Here is a 20091-nt window from a genome sequence, read left to right as displayed (position 1 = left end):
GAGAGAGAATCCCAAGGAGGCTCTGCACTGTCGGCGGCACACAGCCCAACAGAAGGCTCAAATCCAAGAACAGGGAGATCATGACCTGAGCCAAAATGAAGAGTAGGAAGCTTAACTGACTGAGCCACCCAGGTGGCTCTGGAGTAGCACTTTTAACTTTCTTCAAGAATTTTAGCTTTGCATTCACAAGCTGGCTAACTGGCACAAGAAACTGCCTTTCAGCTATCTCAGCTTTCAATATGTCTTCCTCACTAAGAGTAATCATTTCTAGCTTATGATTTAAAGTAGAGACGTGTAACTCTTCCTTTCACGTGAACACTTAGAGACCATGACAGGGTTATTGATTGGCCTAATTCCAATATTGTTGTCTTAGGGAGAGGGTGAGAGACAAGGGGAAGGCTGGTTGGTGGAGCAGTCAGAACACAGACAACATTTATTGATTAAGTTTGCTACCTTAATGGGTGCAGTTAATGATGCCCCAAAATAGTTTCAATAGGAACATTAAAGGTCACTAATCAGAGATCACTTTAACAAATATAGTGACAATGAAAAAGTATGAAATATTGCGAGAACTATCAAAATGTACACAGAGGCACAAAATTAGCAAATGCCATTGGAAAAATGCATTACTAGATTGTTTTTTTGAGAGAGAGTGAGCGAGCATATGTGCACACAGCGATGGAGAGGCAGGGGAAGGAGAGAGAATCTTAAACAGGCTCCACACACAGGCCCAGATCTCACAACCATGAGATCGTGATCTGAGTCAAAATCAAGAGTCAGAGAATTAACCAACTGAGCCACTCAGGCACCCCAAAAGACTTTTTTGACCCTGGTTACCAGAAGTCATTTTTCAATTTGTAAAAAAACAAAAAACAAAAAACAAAAAAAAAACCCACTCAATATCTGCAAAGTGGAATAAAGCAAAAGCCAGTAAAATAAATTATGTTTGTAAAAAAATAAAAATTTTGCCACACACATATTATGTATATATGTCTAAGTGATTTAGAGGTTACTTCCAAGGAAGGATGTGTAAAAACATGTCAGTCTTGTTCTTTTTATCTAGCAAATATGAACATATACAGAATAAGAGCCATGCAAAGAAAAGGAAATACATTTTTCAACAAAAGTAAAAAATAAGTCTTAACGGTGCCACTGGGACATCTGTTAGGGCTAAACTTGAATGGGGTGACAGAAGACGCTAAGGAGCATGTCACTGAGCTGTCCGTGCATAGTCCGCACTCTGTCATTACTTAGTTTGTATGTGATACATTAGGTAAGGAGTGCGAGGTAAACCACCGCTTGCCCCTGCGCTGATACCACAGGCTATGAGGTAAGGTATGAGGTAAGGTTACCAGGGTGGTTACACACACACACACACACACACACACACACACACACACACCAGATATAATATAGAACATTCAGAGTGCGTGCTCAGTTAGACAATTGCACACCTCAAATGGAGGGCAAAGTACTTCAAGAAAGCAGTGTTTCTTGAGCTGTATAAAGAACGTCTTCTTCCCTTACAACATCCAGGTCTCAGTATGCCAGGCGGAATTCCTAAATCTTGGAATTTCAGAGGAGCATAGGATATGGTATTGCAGGAGGATTAGTGCAGCTGCCATGTTTGCAGGAACTAGCTGGGTTTTTTGTTTTTTGTTTCTGTTTGTTTTTGTTAGGACAATCAAAAAATACTGGGGAGAAGCAAGCTATACAATTATTGATATAAGACATGTGGAGAGAAGAAAATTCCTTATTCACAGCAAGAGTTAAGACCTGGGACTCCACAAATAGCCCACGAAAACATTCTCCCAACCTAAGGAAAGGATAAAGTCCAAATTTAGAGTCTAGAAGAGAAAGGGTTCTCCTCTCCCAGCTCATTCTCCAGGCAACTTCCCTACACATAGCATATGTATATTTTCTATAGCACAGAGAACACCAGTAGAATGAAGCCATGCAGGATTAGTACTTAATAGAAAGCAACCAACATAGCACTGTAAGGAAATGGGAGGGGTAGAAAGGGAAAAAAAATAAATGAAAAATGCACAATAGAAGAATTATATCATGAAGCAGACAAAACAGAGCAAATATTTCACATTAAAATCCAAAACAGTAAAGACAGCAAGTATGGCATCTCTGAAACAAAACTGAAAAATGAGTTGCAATGGCTCAAAGGAAAGAAGATAGGAAACAAAGAGCTGGGGAAAAAAAACTCAGAAGAGAAATGGAAATGGAAACAGAAAATAATGGATAGAAATGGAAAAAGAATATCATCATGAAGTTTTGACTCATATTAAAGGCATTAAAATATACCAACAGCAATTGAGAAAATTTAGGCAAATCAAAAAAGATGTAGAAAAAGAAAAAAAGAAAAAGAAATACACATAATATTCTCCACATATATAATTGTTGCCCCTAGTAAAAAAGAGAGCAAATGAAATAAATAATATTCAAATCTGTAAAAGAGGTATTTTGTGTAATAAAGAAAATTTGATTATAGAGAAAATGTATAGAAAAAATTCAAGAATATATAGTAAAGGGATGTTTACAAAATCCTTAGAAAAAGGATTTCATACTAGTTCAAACAGAAATATGTATTTTCAAATGTGAAATAACTCAATAATTTACTGCTGATTGGTATCTATTATAAAATAAACCATTTAGCTGGTATTGCACACTAGATAATGTATAAACTTTATATCATAATCAATGATAAATGGTTGGTTCAAGGGCAATATTTTAAATAGTACTGAACTCACTGATAATAAAAGCCCTTAGAACCTGGTCTTAAAGAGGAACCTATAAACAGAGCTAAGAATGAGGAAATGAGCTGAGGTATGTTCTGGGCAGTAGGGAGATTTCTTACCTAGGAGAATTATGGGAATGAATTTCAAGGTCCACATAAGACAGGAGAGGAGATCTTGGGGTCTGCAAGAAGTGAGATTTCAGGAAGATTTGTTCATCTCTGCATTTCGTTCTCAGAAGAAAAAGAAAATATAGTACCTGAGAATTCCAAGTAGTAGGTCAGGACCTCATGATTTTAGGATCAAATTTACAATACCTACAGAATGCAGGAACTTTCAGCTTTTTACACAGAAATTCAGGTAAAAACTAGTCTCTAGTCAGCAGTGTTCTAAGAGACTTTGGTATAAGAATATGAAAACTGCTCTGGAAAGACGTTTCCACAAAATAGCCACACATGATTGTCATGCACGTGCACATGCATGCGTGCGCGCACACGTGCACACATACACACACACTTCACTAACGGTGAATTTACTATGTAGTATAAAACACAAAAGGATGTGTGTATGTCGTATTTACCCATATTTAGATGAATTTTCACATATTTGGATATCTGGAAACAATGGAATTATTTTATTATTAAAATTACAATCAGCTCATTTTTCTTTCTGAAGAATAGAAAGAGAAAGGTTGTATCTTACAATTGATGACATTATAGCTTTGATAATCCATGCAAATCCCTGATGAGGAAAGTCAAACAGTGGACAGCCTACTACAAAAGCAAGTGTTTGGAAGATAGAACGATAACTGAAAACAATATGAAATTAGAGTTAAAATGATTTTTTGAGGGGCCGCCTGCATGGCTCAGTTGGTTAAATGGCTGACTCTTGATTTCAACTCAGGTCATGATCTCACAGTTTATGAGTTCGAGCTCCATGTCGGGCTCTCTGCTGACAGCATGGAGCCTGCTTGGGATTCTCTTTCTCCCTCTTTCTCTGCCCTTCCCCTGCATTCCCTCTCTCTGTCTCAAGAAAAACAAACTTTAAAAAAAATTTTTTTTAATATTTAGAGAGAGGATGTGAGCATGTATGTTAGCCTGGGAAGGGCAGAGAGAGAGAGAGACAGACAGAGAGAGAGAGAGAGAGAGAGAGAGAGGGAGAGAAAGAGAATCCTAATCAGTCTCTGTTCGGTCAGCACAGAGCCCATGGCAGAGTTCCTGATCTCATGAGCCATGAGCTCATGATATGAGCTGAAATCAAGACTCAGAGGCTTACTCAACAGAGGCACCCAGGTGCCCCAGTGATTTTTTTTAAGTAACTGGTATAGTAGGAAAGAATAAGACATTTAAAAAAAAAAAAGCATGTTTAAAAATCACCTAAATAACATCAAATGGATGAACAAGTTAAAGATAAAAGGAGACAAAGATGAAGACAGTAATAAAATATTAGAAAACAAGTCAGGGAAAATTCTTAGAGATGTCACAGAGAGTGCAGAGACAGAAAATAAAAGCAAGAGATGAAGGGGCCATGGAGTAAAGTATGACAAGTCTAACATCAGTTAAATGGGAATGAGAAGAAGTAATCAGAGAAAAGAGATGAGGGGTGATGATCAAGGAAGCAATCACTGACAATATATTGGAATGAATAAAATATATATTAATACGTAGTCTCCAAAGCACAATAAGTTTTAAGTAGATTAGTTAAATATCAAAGGGTACCTAAACAGAATGCCAAACTACACCTAGAGATAACAAGAATGCTAGAAAACATTTAGAGACAAAAGGAAAAAAAAAAAACACTCTAGTTTAGCTTATGTAATATGGATGAGCTGGAGAAATTACAGTCCATTTTGAGGCGTTAAGTGAATATATTAGAGGGAAAAAATGGACTGAAAATTCATGATCTCTCTATATCCACATTCAAACAAGTATAAAATAATAATAAAGTAAACCCAAAGAAAGCAGAAGGAAGGAAATATATAAAATTACAAACATGGAAACAAGGACAGAAAGAATCAAGAGAATCAGAAGCTGCTTCTTTGAAAAGGATAATTAAAGAGATGTTTCTCAGGCAAATGTATAGAAGAAGAAGGAAACCAAGACAAAAGCAAATGGAGGAATGAATGACAAAAGAGACAATCATGAAATATATTTTTATATATCTTTAAAAATACTATGAACAATTAAGGGGGTTCCTGGGTGGCTAAGTCCGTTACGTATCCAATTTCAGCTCAGGTCATGATCTCTCGATCTATGAGTTAGGGCCCTGCATGAGCATGATTCGAATTCTGTCTCTCTCTCTCTCTCTCTCTGACCCTCCCCTGCTCGCTCATTCATTCATTCATCCTCTCAAAAATAAACTGAAAAATTTTATAATTTAAAATTTTTATAGATAAAAATCATGAGACTTAATTAAAAGAAATAAGAGAGAACCTAAATAAACATGGAGAGACATACCATGTAATGACTAAGAAAGCTTTGTATGATACAGACAACACTTCTCTCTAACTTATTCTACACATTTCACTATAGACACACTCAGGCACTACGTGCCCAGTGAAAGTAAAACACACAAGGAAGAAGGGGAGGAAAGACAGGAAGGTAAAATTTATCTACTTGAGAGTTTTGTTTTGACAAAATTCCATGTTGAGAATTCATAGGATGATGTGAATTTTTAAGGTTTTTTTACATTCCTTACCTTTATAGATAAAAAATCTCAAGCTTAACAGGGCACCTGGGTGGCTCAGTCAGCTGAGTGTCTGACCTCAGCTCAGGTCATGATCCCATAGCCTATGGGTTCGAGCCCCACATCGGAATCTGTGCCTGACAGCTCAGAGCCTGGAGCCTGCTTCAGATTCTATGTCTCCCTCTCTCTCTATTCCTCCCAATAAATAATAAACATTAAATTAAAAAAAAATGAATCTCAAGCCTACAATGTTCTCAGTTGTATTATCTGGTCTGAGAGCGGAAAAACAAGATAGAAATTCTGGGAAAAGTGAGAGGAGAACTCACTTAGATGAAAGCAATGCTATTAAGGACTCAAATTTAAGAGGCTGGAATTCTCTTACACATAATTTTCTTAAAAGCCTGCATAATTTTAATTTTATTGTAGTCATCACCTTCAGACACTGATTATTTTGGAGAAGCAATCACAGAAACCTGAAAAATCAAGGTCTGATGAGAATCCCTAAATTAACCACATTTCAGAAGCCCAACTCTAAAAAGTAAAGAAAGGTGTTTTAAATTTAACATCCCAAATTCTGCATTTCTTCTCTGAGGAATGTGATGGTGCACATATTAAAAGCAGAGAGGAAGTATTAAATAAGAATTTAACTGAGTTAAGAGAAGTACTTGTTTGGTGAGTTTATATGACATATGGATAAAGAAGTAAAGCAAAGGAATAATAGAAAACATCTGCTAATAGAATTTACAGTAATTAGTTGATTTTGGCTTATACAATGCTGGCATTAAAAAATAATTTCATTTTATATACTTACTTCTAGCATGTAAGTGGTTTCATCACTTTGCATTTGGATACCTGATCAAAGACACTCTATAAATTACATTATTTCTCCAATTTGCTAACTAATAGCTACTTGTCTTCATACCTCTTACTAAATAATGTCTTTTATCCATTCATTTTAAAGTAAAATTCATTTGTCTTTTGTTGGCTCCTCTACCAAATCCTTATATGTTGTTACTGCTAGGTCTTAATCATGGGTCCTCCTTGCTTTCCTTCCCAGGTGTATGTGTTCCTGGGGCTTTAAACATCATTTCTATGCTGACCACTAACAAATTCACATGCCAGGCCAGATCTTTCTTCTGACAGCCAGACAGGACATGTACAACTTCCTACTTTGTATCTCTGCATATCAAAACAAGACCTTTTATCTTGCCCACAAAACATGGGTCCTCCTATGGTCTTCCTCTAGCTCAGAAATTAGCGGCACTGCACACCCAGTATTTCAAACTAGAAATTTAGAGGGTCACCCTTGAGGCAGGGTTTTCTCAATGACTCTTCCTCCTTCGCATCTCACTCTTCAGTGCAAGCTGTATGTCCTCTCTGAAAATTGTATAGACATAGCAAATAATGACTGTATCCTAAATAACTCACAATTATCCACTTTTTTTGCAAGTCATGTCAATTTCCTTATAGAACAGCTGGAGCCCTGGAAAGTCAATGTTGGACCAAGTTCCCATTTTGCTAGAATAACTATTCTTTTCTTCATCACCAGGAAGGTATTCTTAAAAATACCAGTATCAAGCTATACAGAGTAACTAAGTTAAATGGGGTCTTTGTTTTAAGGAAAAATACAGGGCAAATACAATCAATTGCCATTATTTTATTATAGAATTTTTATAACCATCCTCTCTGGTAGTAGATATCTTTAACTCCATTTCGCAAACCTGAAATTTGAGACTTAAAACAGTTAGCTAACTTCTCAAAGTCTGTTATCTGACTACAAAATTGGCCTTTTCCCACAATATTGTTGCTATCTCCCCTTACAAGCCTACTAGAGAATCAATGAGGAATCAGATATATCTTTGTCTTCGAAATCTCCCAGCTGAGCCAAGGTCTAAATTTCCTGTGGAGATCTTACCATGTGCAATCTCACCAAAGCTTTTACAACTTGAACTACAGTTATCCTTCAGTGACCTACCTGTTCATCCAATACCTGCACGTCTACTTCAACACAAAACAATTTAGAATTAATAAGAACCCTTCTCATTATAGCTTCTGATATCTCAAGCTGCTTTTTTATAGCCCATGAATATCTGAAATTCTAAATGTCATTCTCCAAATTTCAATATAATTTTAGCTGCAAGTGGAATATTTACAGAGGTTATTTTGCCACAGTGGCAAAACATTTTTGTTAAATACTGCTATTTTATAGCAAGAAATAAGCATTAACTGACACATGAGTGTGTAGCCAGAAATTTTATGTTCCCAAGGAAAATGTTCAGAAATAGTTTTCTTACTCTGTTAAATTGCAAACCAACAGATTTCTGACTCTCATGAAATGCTGGATGCCTGGAGCATTATTTACCAAGATTGAGAAAGAAAATGAAGGTAGATGATTGGGGAAGGAGCAAGGTGGGAAGAAGATAGGTATTTCTTTCGGACTCTAACTTGCTTTCCATTGTTTTCGCTATTTATGTCAGAGTTTCCCAAACTTTCCCAAACATAAAAATGACTTGAGTCTTTTTTAAAATCCAGAGTTTGAGGAATTTTCTTTGGAACTTCTGACTCAGTGATCTGAAATAGGGCTTGAAGACCCTGCATTTTTAGCAAAGAGGCTAAGTGGTTATTTATTACCAAAAAGACAATTGTGAATATTAGTAGATCATCCATGAGCTAGGTAATTGACATTTAATAAGTAGGTTCTTTTTTATAAGGGCAAGGGATTCTGTTGAAATAGCTATTTAAATGAAGCATTTTATATGACAGCATTTAGTGCTTTAGATGAAGATCTTTAAATATGTTTTGCCAAGATGGCAAAATACTTTAATTCATTTGCAGTTCCCATTATAGCCCCAGAATGTTGAGAACGAAATGACACAAAGAAAAGACACACACAAAAGACAGACACAGACACAACTCCAGCTGTAGGAACAATTCTATGCAAGCCCCTCTTGCGGTTTATTTTATACCCCGGTAACTGGATACAGACTGAAATCTACAAGATGCATTCCTTTACCAAATAAGGGCAAGTAGCCAAACACATTTCAAGGACGGGGGGAGCAAACGGAGGAAGCGACCACAACATGTTTACTAAGAGGACTGCCCACAATTCCAGCCTTCTCCTTACTTCTAAGGAGGGCATGTTCCCTCATTTGCGAGCGGACAATTAAACTTGGATATTGTGTGCAGGCCTCCTGGCAGAGCATCCTGTTTGCAGGCATGATCTGCCCAGGCAGGGAGTCCCATGTGTAGGCACATCTCTGCATCCCTAACCACGCTTTCTCGTGGTCACTGTCGGGCTCCCACACAGAATAACTTCTGAGTTGGCTGTGTGAGACCTTCAGATCATGGGTTCCAAAGCTTACCTTGGCTGTCCATCAAATTCCAGTTAAACATTATTAAATGTGTATGTGTATGTGTGTGTATATATATACACACATTTCCATATATATATGTTTTATATATGTATGTGTGTGTGAGGAAAAAATAATAATATCCCCCAAATATCAAAATAACTCTTGCAAAACAAGAAAAAAAAGACAATCTAACCTGATAGAAAAAAGAAGGTAGACAAAAAGAAAACACTAATCACCAATAAGAAAGGGAAAGAGGCCCAAGTTCATTAATAACTAAGAGGATACAACTCAAAACCATATGAAGTTCCACCTTTCATTCATTATCCTAGCCACTTTTAAAGTAATACCAACTGTCAAGAAGGAATAAATTTAGGGGTACCTGGGTGGTTCAATCGGTTAAGCGTCTGACTTCGGCTCAGGTCATGATCTCACAATTCATGGGTTCAAGTCCCGCATCGGGCTCTGTGCTGACAGGTAGCTCAGAGCCTGGACCCTGTTTCAGATTCTGTATCTCCCTCTCTCTCTGACCTTCCCCTGCTCATGCGGTCTCTCTCTCTCTCAGAAATAAATAAAACATGAAAAAAATTTTTAAAAAGAAGGAATAAATTTGTTCATCAACCTACAGAGTAATTTAATGACATCTAGTAAAGCTAGGGTGACCATAAAAATGTATTTGCAAACCATGAAGTTTTTAGAATAAAAGAGTTTACTAAAACGTATAAAATCGTGTGATATTTAATATTTGTTTTCATATTCACTGACAAATTGTTTTGATAACATGGATGGACTTATAAGTAGTCCTCTTTGGAATTGTTTTTGAAAATAAAATTTCTCAAAAATTTGAAATCATAATGTACACCTCGAAGCAAAACAGAAAAACAACTTTATATTTATTTAAACTTTAAAATTAGCAAACACAGTAGTTATTCTAGGACATTTTTATATACTTAAAGTGGTTTGTTAGCCATAATTATCTTTGGTTCATTTCTGAAAATTTATATTTCTTTTAATGTGGATTGTTATTGATATTTTATGAAATTACATATAATCTCATCCAAACTTGGTGCACGTCTCACCAAGAAGAAGAGTTATCACCAACTGTTTACTTTTTTGAACGGACTTTAAAAAGCATTCATAATACTGTCAAATGTGTCATTTCTAGCAGAATAAACTCCCAAAGCTTTATTTTGGTTCCATTAACTAGCTGGATAGTCAGTTGAAGCATTTTTAGATCAATTTTCTGTGTGAAATACCTAAATGGCAATATCCAACTGTTTGTGAATCTCCTCTACTGCTAATGGGGCTCACATACTAACAGCCATTGCTGCATATTTCATAAGTGAAGAAGTGATTTGAAATAAAACATGAACCCAATTTATTTAAGAAAACAGCGATTTGATCTAAATGAAAAGCCATGCTTCTTAGAGTGATATAGTTACACTCTCTCTCCAGATTAACATATTACCAGTAAAAAGAACATCTCCAGGCAGTTTTCTTAATGCAGCTATTAACTTTTGAAATAACAACTCATTTTTTCTCTTAGATTTTTATAATCTGAATTTCATGAGATCCATCCTAACTTAAGGGCACCAGGCCTACAGTGGCTAGAAAAGACCAACAGATACATTGTGTGAGTTTTATGATTGCCATAAACTTTCTTGAAAGGGAAATTCAGTACCCAGTTTTTAAATTTTTTTTAAATGTTTTATTTATTTCTAGGGGAGAGAGAGAGAGAGAGAGACAGCGTGAGCAGGGGAGGGTCAGAGAGAGAGGGAGTCACAGACTGAAACAGGCTCCAGGCTCTGAGCTGGCAGTCAGCACAGAGCCCGAAGCGGGGCTCGAACCCACGAACCGCGAGATCATGACCTAAGCGAAAGTCGGATGCTTAACTGACTAAGCCACCCAGGCGCCCCTCGGTACCCAGTTTTTAATTAAACATGCACTTTTACTCTTTTAACTCACTGGTGAAACACTGTTTCCAAATAAGTAACTATTACCAAACAAAGGGCTGTAGGTGTTTGGGGCAGATAGAACCGCTGTAGCGAGAGGAGTTAACCAACCACCCCGGTGCCCTCCGGTGCCCTGCTTCCATCTCTGCACATTATTCACATATACCTAATGCCCTCATTCCTTTATGTTCCCTAAACCCACCATATGGTTGTCTGCTAGTTTCAGCTAAGTGGATGGCATGAATATGTCCAATACTTCCACCACCATTGTGCAAGGCTGAAAGGAGTTAGTTGTGCCTAGCCACTACTGACCCAGTCCATACTGCTTTATCACCCAGCATTCTGCAGGCTGTCCTTGAACACCAGGCATTTGCTTTAATTGAAATGGATCGGAAAACTAGAGCAAATTTTCACATTTAGCCCCATATTATAGTTAGAACTCCGTTAACATGTTATTTGCCCAGTATTCTACTGAAGCCATGACAAAGGTGCAAGAATTACACAACATGGACGTTTAACAAACCCACACTAGTTTTTCTTAATGCAATTTATGATAATACTTCATTTGAAAAGAGAAATCCAGGATAGATGCTAAAGGCAATCAGGATGTGTGGACAAGAGTAAATAGCACACCTGGGAGCAAATGAGGATGCTTGTTTGATCTCCCCAAAACTGAAGTTGTGTATACCCTACACCCTAGCTCTTCCTTCTCTATACATTCATTAGAAACTCTTACATAGGGGTTCCTGGAAGCATAAAGAAGGGCTGTCTTTACAGCACTTAATAAACACATCACGGAACAAGAAAGAATATAGCAAATTGGGACCTATGGTATCAATATGCCCAGCTCCCAACAAGGATATTAAGTGGGAAAAAAATAACATATTGATACCTTATGTTAATAGTCAGATAAACATTTAAAGCTCATAAAACACTAATATGTATTATTTATAAACCTATATAGTTCAGTGAAACTATGAAAACATGAAGGTAAAGTTAAATTCCAGGTTCATAATAACGTCCAGGGAAAGGGAATGGATCGAAGCAGATGTACCAAAACTATAACTGAATGTAATGCAAATGGAAGAAGGTATGCATTTACAGTGATTTCTGGGTGGAGCCAAATAGATATTTATGATACTATTTTGTATTTTATGTTCTAAAATTTCACTCAGAAACAAAATAGTTTCATAATGAGCAATAACCAGTTTAACTCAGAATCGGCTTGTTACCTAACTACTTTGCTTAAAACAAAATCCCCTACCTTCCTTACTACTTCCAAGGAGTTTGAAAAGGAAACCTGGAAAATATGGCATTTATCAAGGAAAAACCTTTTATAAATATGAAATAAATTGTATAACCAGCATATCACTGTTCTTGGCACATTACCATACACAATCATAGAGAAGAAGGTGAGAGAAGGATGTATGCAGATTTTGACTTACGAATAAAGGAAATCATTATATTTAACTATTTTAAACTTGTTAAAAGACATAATAAATAATACTTCAGAACAGACATTATTACAGTGAGATATGATTAAAAATGCAGCTAAAATCTCTATAAGCTTTATGGAAATCTACATAAACTTTATATTAATATAAAAGATAGGAATAGCTACCTTCATGCAAATGAACTAGACTTTGGTTGCACCAATTAAGAGAACTACAGCTTAGTCAATCTAATGATAATACATGAGTTATAATGGATGTCAAAATCATGCTTTATTAAATTATCTTCAGGATCATATCTCAAGTTTCCTTCTATTTTGAGAAACATTACTAAATACATAGAAAAAAAGATTGATCGTGCAGATTAATGTGATTTCAGTAGAACATGTTTCATCTTCAAAATCTGATAAGAACTTTCCAATCCATAAAACACTGTAAGAGAAAACTGTGAATCAGGCTAGACACACATTTCAAAGAGCTGATGAGGTTGCAAATCACTTATGCCTCCCTTTCGAGTTACCATGATAATGCTTAGCACTTGCACAGTGTTTTCTAGCTTCAAAGAGCCTTCAAACTTTAACTAATTAATCCTTATACTACCCAGTGAGATAGTGATAAGAAATCCCTTGAAGAGAGCATCTAACTACATAATTCACATTTGCTTATACAGAATTCGGCATATATACCACGTTGTGTTTTCCTATCTTTCTATTTCAATAAATCTTGAGAGAGATGATATCCATATGTGAATAGATGATACATAGCCATCTATTGTGAATAAAATGATGTACATTGCACTCAATCTGCAACTAAAAGCTAACAAAGAAAGATATATGTGCAGCCAACACGTGAAAAACATCTGGTACACTCTGCTGTATTTTCGTTTTTCATTCATTTTACATCTTGTTCTCAGCCATTCCAGAGTTGACTTGTTAGATTTGAATAGGTGAAAACTTTTTCATGGAGGATATATAATTCTCTTGCTAATTTAAAAATTGTTTGTATTTATTTTGAAATAAAGAGCTTTAAAATTAAATGTCTATATGTTAGGCTGAAAATAAGAGAATACCATATGGGATAGCTTCACCAAATGAAAGAATATTTAACTACTGTATTAAGAATTCTCTCTACTAGGATTCCCTTCTCTCTGCAGGTCGCTGGCTACAACAGTCTACGAAAACAAATCTATTCCTGCAGAAAAGGCCAACCTGGGGTCACTCGGGAGAGAGCACTTTCTGCCTGAAAAGTATTCTACTTCTTTTCGCTGAAGTAGGGAAAATCTTTATCTCATTTTCCTGCTTAACTGAAAATTCATTTAAAAATTAATTCTTTTCTTTCTCATTTCAAAGAAATTCTGCTTCCCTTCAAATGCTTGGCCCTTAATCTAATCTCTCTAACTATCTAAAATCATACAGACATACACACATGTAAAAGAGACAGTACAATTGGAAGACCAACCAATGTGTACATGTGCTGTTTTAAAAATTCTCCAGTGTACTATTTGCATTAAGGTTTTAGTTACTATTATGGATGATCTACTTTACTAATGTCCCTAGGATATCACTGGCACATGTACGTACACTGTGAGCAACATGATTTTTATATGCATATACTTTGTTTGTAACTAAATTTCTATAGTTAAAATGGTCGGCTTTAGTGTAAAAGACAGATACTGTCTACGGTTTAATTTTTTTAATATTCTTTTTATTTTCAAGTACTAAGCACTTGTCCACGTAAATTGACCTAAAACGGACTGTTAAATATTAAAATGGAATGAAAAAAGTAACCTGAAAATATTTGATTTCATAATGTAAATACTATATAGAATCATTTCAGTTGTTCTTTAAGTTAATAAATTACATGGGACAAGTTAAAGAGCTAATTATGCCACATTGATATGCTTTTGAGACTCTAGAGAAAATAACACTTAATTCATTAGTAAGAGGAAATAAATTAAGGGTTTTGGCATGCATCTACCTTGTAAAACAATTGAGTTTTACAAATACTATGCTTAAATTCTTGCCAGTTACAATTAAATTTATCCTTTCTCTTCTTTCCTCTCTTCTATCTTAATATAGATGGAAAGAGGCAGGATTGGAACATGGAACAGAGAGTTTGCTTATCAAAAGAGTTATGGAGATTTTCCAAAGGAGTCTGAAGTCTTGGGTGAACAGCAGAAATGATATGGGAATGTAAATTGTGCAGCCACACTGGAAAAGAGCATGGATGTTCCTCAAACAAATAAATAAATACAGAACTAACTACCTTATGTCCCAGTAATGCAGTTTCTCATATATAACTGAAATGAAATCACTATCTCAAAGAGATATCTGCACCCCAATGTTCATCACAATATTATTTACAGTAGCCAAGACATGGAAACAATATAAGTGTCCACTGACAGTTAGTGGACAACCCAAGTGTCTTTCAAAGGTAATTTCCTGATAAAATGTGGTCTGTACATACACAAACACACACACACGTGTGCACATGCATGCGAACACACACAAAAACACACACTGGAATACTATTCAGCCATAAAAATAAGGAGATCCTGATATTTATGATAATATCAATATATCTTTTTAAAAATATAGATGGATCTTAAGAATATTTGGCTAAGTGAAATAAGTCAGGCAGAGAAAGACAAAAGTTATATTTCCTCACTTACATGTAGGATCTTAAAAAGATGTCAAACTCATAGAAACAGAGTAGAATGGTGGTTTCCAGTGGCTGGGGGTTGTGGGGAAGTGGGGAGATTTGAATGAAGTGTACAAACTGCTAATTTCAAGATGAGTGAGTCCTGAGGATCTAATGTACAGGGAGGTCACTACACTTAATAATACTGTATTACATACTTGAAAGTTGATGAGAGAATAGATCTCAACTGTTTTTACTCCACCACCACTCCAAAAATGATGGTAGTTAAGTGAGGTGATTGATGTGTTAACCTTATTTTGGTAATTATTTTACAGTATATGCTTGTATCAAATCATCATACGGTTTCACGTCAGTATATATTAATAAAGCTAGGGGTAGCAGACAATATCAAGGGATCTTTAAGAGTAGAAACAATAACAGCTTTGGCAATTGTATTAAGAGGGTTCACTGAGAAACAGAACTAACAGAATCATAGTAGTGCATATAGTTGTGCATATATGTATGTGTATATGTATATAGATGTTTGTATATATGTATATATAGATGGATATAGAGAGACAGGTTTTAAGGAATTCGCTCACATGATTGTGGAGGTTTGCCAAGTCCGTACTCTGCAGGCTAGGCCAGTAGGCTGGAAATCCAGGGAAGGGCTACAGTTTGAGTCCAAAAGTAGTCTGTGGGCAGAATTTCCTCTTCTGGAGAGGTCAATCTTTTCTGTTATGGCCTTTAACTGATTGAATGAGGCCCACCAAACATAATAAAAAGGTAGTCTGCTTAACTCAAAATTTAATGATTTAAATGTTAACCTCATCTAAAATATGCTTTCACAGAAACCAAATATCTGAACACAGACCTAGACAGGTGGACACATAAAATTATTACAGCAGAAAAGGAAAATTTGTAAAATCTAGTATGTATTAAAACAGTCTTCATGTATTTAGTCTGATTTCATCTGATTTCATTTCATCTGGGTATATACAGCCGAGGAAAGAGGAAGAATACAATATAGACAAGGTCATGACTCCCCTAACTCAGTTCTAGGATTGTCATAGAAAGGAGAAATCCATCTACTGCTCATACATCAGGACCAGTTTCTATACTAATAGATCACAAACTTGAAAAATTCTGCCTACACAGAGCCACTGTTTTGGGGAACAATGGCACTAGAGCTTGAACTTGAACCCTAATGATTGGCTTTCAGTTATTTAACCTTAGTCAAACTAATTTCAAAGCCTATGAAGGGGCTCTCTTTTTCAAGAATTGCTGTCCCTTCAGTGAAACATTCTATCCTTGAAAATCTAGTCAAGTGGTATACTTGGTTACAAGATGGTATATATATATAAAAAAAAAACCTAGACCACAGATGGCCAGGACAGTGAGCCTCAAGGAAAAGTGCTCTGCATAATAACATGAAATTTTGTCTGAATTAAGACAAATGCAGCATTTTGATAAATTTTTTCCTGGTTTGAATTGCTTCATTTTTGAGTATGGATTTATCTTTAAAAATTATTATTGGTTTCTGTAACTGTATATGTGTGTGAGCTCTGTAATAGTTTTTATGCAAGGTCAGAAATGGAGGACTCATACACAGTCAATAATGAGATAAGAATTTGGGTCTTGTGAGATGATTTTTGTCTAAAGTGAAAGGGGCCACGCTCATCACCTTGGATCTCTCAGTTGTGATAAGGCAAACTACAAAATAATTACAAGAGCTAAACAAAGAAGGACTCATTCTCCAAATTCTGATTTATTATTCTCTCTCCTGTAAACCCATTATGCTATCTCAAAGACCTCATTTCAATGCCTTTAAATATTAGATATTGGTCTTGTAAGCTTAGATGAGGAGGATCCAGGCAGTAGCTGCTTAGGGGGAGCTGGTCTAAGTGTAGAAATAAATAGCATTAGATAAGTGGGCAGTGGTCCAGCCCCAGTAAAGGCATGGGTAAGCCTATCAGGGATTTCTAGAAGTATGGGGGGAAATGGAACTGGTTGACTCATAAAATTAATCAAGAGGACATCACAGACTACAGTATTCTGAGCAGAAAAGTGAGGTTGCATATAGCAATCCAATTTGGGCTTTGGGGTAAATTCCCCAATATCCCAAATCAATGTTACATCATAAAATATATTTGAAGTGAGTTAAATAAAAACCGTTTGATTTCTAATTGTTTTCTATCATTAATGGAAATAAAACCTCATGAAATCTAACTTTAAATTGTATATTTGTATATTTCAACTTCAAAAACTTACTTAACTTGGAATAAACATGGCTTTTTTTATGTTAAGATGCTATGATTAAAAGAGAACTTCCTTGGGATTTTTAATCTGCCTGGTGTCATGGCCGCCATGTGAAATGAATGTGCAAAATTAAAAAATATGAATGCAGCAAGATTTCTCCTCTTCAGAACAAGAGTTGCTTCATTTTTACTTATTTTAATTCTTGTTTGAGAGAGAGAGAGAGTGAGAAGGTCAACAGGGAAAGGGGCGGAAGGGAGAGAATCTTTAGCAGGCTCCACACTCAGCACATTTTCCCTCGATTGATGATGAGTTTTGAAGCCTCTTCTGCTTTTTAAAAATTTAAGTATGGAGCACCTGGCTGGCTCAAGTCAGTAGAGCATGCAGCTCTTGATCTTGGGGTCATGAGTTTAGTCCCACACTGGGTGTAGAGATTACTTAAATACATAAACTTAAAAAAATGTTTAAAAGAAAAATAAAAATTCAAGCATATAATTAAATATAATTTATACTCACTTAAGTATATATTTGTTCATTTTATCTTAGTCTCTGGGCTGGCATCATATTCCCTTTATGGACAAGTGTGCTTTCTCACTTTATTCTCTGAAATTAAATAAAAAGGATTTGAGTGATTTCACAACTTTTGGAAAGAGATCTCAAAACTAACTTCTTTCATTTTATCTTTCCATATGAGTCATGAATAACTCAATTGTCTGAGCAAAGGTGATTCACAAGTAACCGGAATTTTTCATAATTCATGTTCTCCTGGAGCTAAGAGTCTTTAAAAATATTAGCTAGAAACTTCTCTGGATTACAATAATGTTAATAGAGATTATTACAAAGTTTTCTTGGGGTGAGTAGGGTTTCTAATTACATACAAATAATGAAAACATAAAGGTTGAAATTTATGGTAATGAAAGAAACCTTAACTATTAGAATTAGTGAAATATATACAGTGCCTTTTTCATCCAAATTACATATATCTTTTAAAAAGGAACAACTCCTAATGCACTTTTTTGGTTCTTTCTCTGCAATTATGCTAACAAGTATCATGCTGAGAAAGGATTAGTCCTGATGGACAATCAAAGACAATGCTTCCTTCCTGGTAAAAAGGTGAGAAAAGATGTAGGCATCTGAGCTGCAGTTATTAGGCTTAGCAGCAGGGGGTCCATATGACCAGTTAGTGAGCAAGATCAGAGTTTGCAAAGAAAGTAGGGAAACTGCCTAGTCATTATTGCATTCCCCTCAGTAACATCATATATGTAACGTCTCTGACTTGGTGGGTGGAAACCACACTGCACACATCTCCCTGACCGTTCAACTTAGTGTTCTGTCAGCTTGGCAGCCATGACACCTGGCCAGGTAAAAACTCCTGCTGGGATAAGGCATTTGGCAGAGCAGCGGGACATGTGCACCTGCAAAATCTGAAGACACAGAAAACATCCCTAACAGGAAGAACCAGGAAGGTCCTATTCATTTAACGGCATATTAACAACAACAACAAATGAGAAAGCAAGATTTTAAAAACAAGCCTAGAGTTTCGCTTCACTGCATCCTTATAATGTCCCTTAAGTAGCTAATACAGCAAAATGCTAAAAAATGTAGAAGAAAATCTCTTGCTAATTTTAATAATAGTGCTGAGTTGTGATGTATGTTTTTATTCATTTTTATATTTCAGTTAGTGTTTTGTTCAATACGACCTTCTGAAAATATTTTCCTTAATATCAAAGTTTGAAACCTAAAAAGCAGGTTAAGATTTATTATCTCTTTAGTGTTAATTGTTGACATATGTCAGAATTCAATTTCATCATTTTTTAGATGTTCATTTAAGTAGCATAATAGATATGTGTTAGCTAGCTCCATATATATTGTATAGACTATTCATATTAGCATGAGAAAACCGTAGGTCTCCAAATGAACTGACCATATAATACTAAGTCAACATGCCTTGTCTAAAGAATATGGGTTAGATTACATTCCAAAAGGACAACGTGGAATAAAAACATGGTATCTTAGAAATGGATGTCTAATACAATCATTTTGAATGTACCTCCCAGAGATTGCTTTAAGGCAAAGGTGACCATAAGGCCAGTGGTAGATGGTTACAAGCCGTCTTCCCCAACATCTGTGTAAATAGATTCAAAGAACTAAAGGCTGCAGTTTCAAAATTTAAACTACAAAAGGCCATATCTATAACTGTACACAAAATCGCCTTGTCTACCCCTTCTTGTTACCCCCCACTACTTCTGGTGCTATTAAAGAAAAAGAATGTATGAGGACCACCAAGGAGAAAAAGGGCAGAAAGAGGACATGGGAATAATTACTTTCAAGGGTGCCTCAAAATAGGCACTAATGACTACTAGTCCTTTTTGTATTCTGTAGAAGCAATACCTGCGTATATAAATCAAGCCAATGGGTTCAGATTACCTGTATTCATAAAAGTGAGTAGTTTCTACTGAATTTGTATTTCTTCCTATTTTCCAACTGTTATAATTTGTAACAAGATGGTTAAACACGACCTATAGAAATGACATGCTACCTTGCTAGAACTTGTGAACACAAAAACTGTGACTACCCAACTTCTCAGCAAGAAGACTGGAAGAATCCTTCCATGTATCTTTAACTTACCAATCGAAAAAGATCTTCTACAATCAAACTTAAGGAAAAACAATATATATATTGACCAAGACAAAAAAACTCTATGTGTGTACGAGACTGCGGAGGGTAGCAGAAAAGTGATAATGGTGGTGGTAATGTATGTCAGCTTTTGAAAATTTAGCAGCCTTTAATGAACCCTGTGTCTCAGATGCACAACATATTACTAACCCCCTTCAAGGTAAAATGAGAAAGTACACTCAGAGTTTCCTCAGGACAGCAGAGTTAGCAGGAGGCAGTGCCAAGACCAAATTTATCTCACTCCCAGATCTGTTTTCATTCCTCCAAACCCTACTGAATTTCATCCAGAACTACTCATTTACAGATGTGAAATTTGCCAGCATTAGAAAAATTTTAT

General features: G+C 35.8%; 1 long non-coding RNA gene across 1 annotated transcript in view; it reads right to left on the bottom strand.

Moving 5' to 3' along the window:
* LOC144233056 (uncharacterized) overlaps positions 1 to 17648 on the bottom strand; it is a 389651-nt gene extending 372003 nt beyond the window's left edge. Inside the window, exon 1 of the long non-coding RNA XR_013335579.1 lies at positions 17595 to 17648. This is a non-coding gene — a long non-coding RNA (uncharacterized LOC144233056). The remainder of the gene's footprint in view (positions 1 to 17594) is intronic.
* Between the last annotated feature and the right edge of the window lie 2443 nt (positions 17649 to 20091).

The sequence above is a fragment of the Crocuta crocuta genome, unplaced genomic scaffold, assembly GCF_008692635.1.
Source record: "Crocuta crocuta isolate KB4526 unplaced genomic scaffold, BGI_CrCroc_1.0 scaffold54, whole genome shotgun sequence".
Lineage (NCBI taxonomy): Eukaryota > Metazoa > Chordata > Mammalia > Carnivora > Hyaenidae > Crocuta > Crocuta crocuta.
This window is presented reverse-complemented; position numbering and strand designations above follow the sequence as displayed.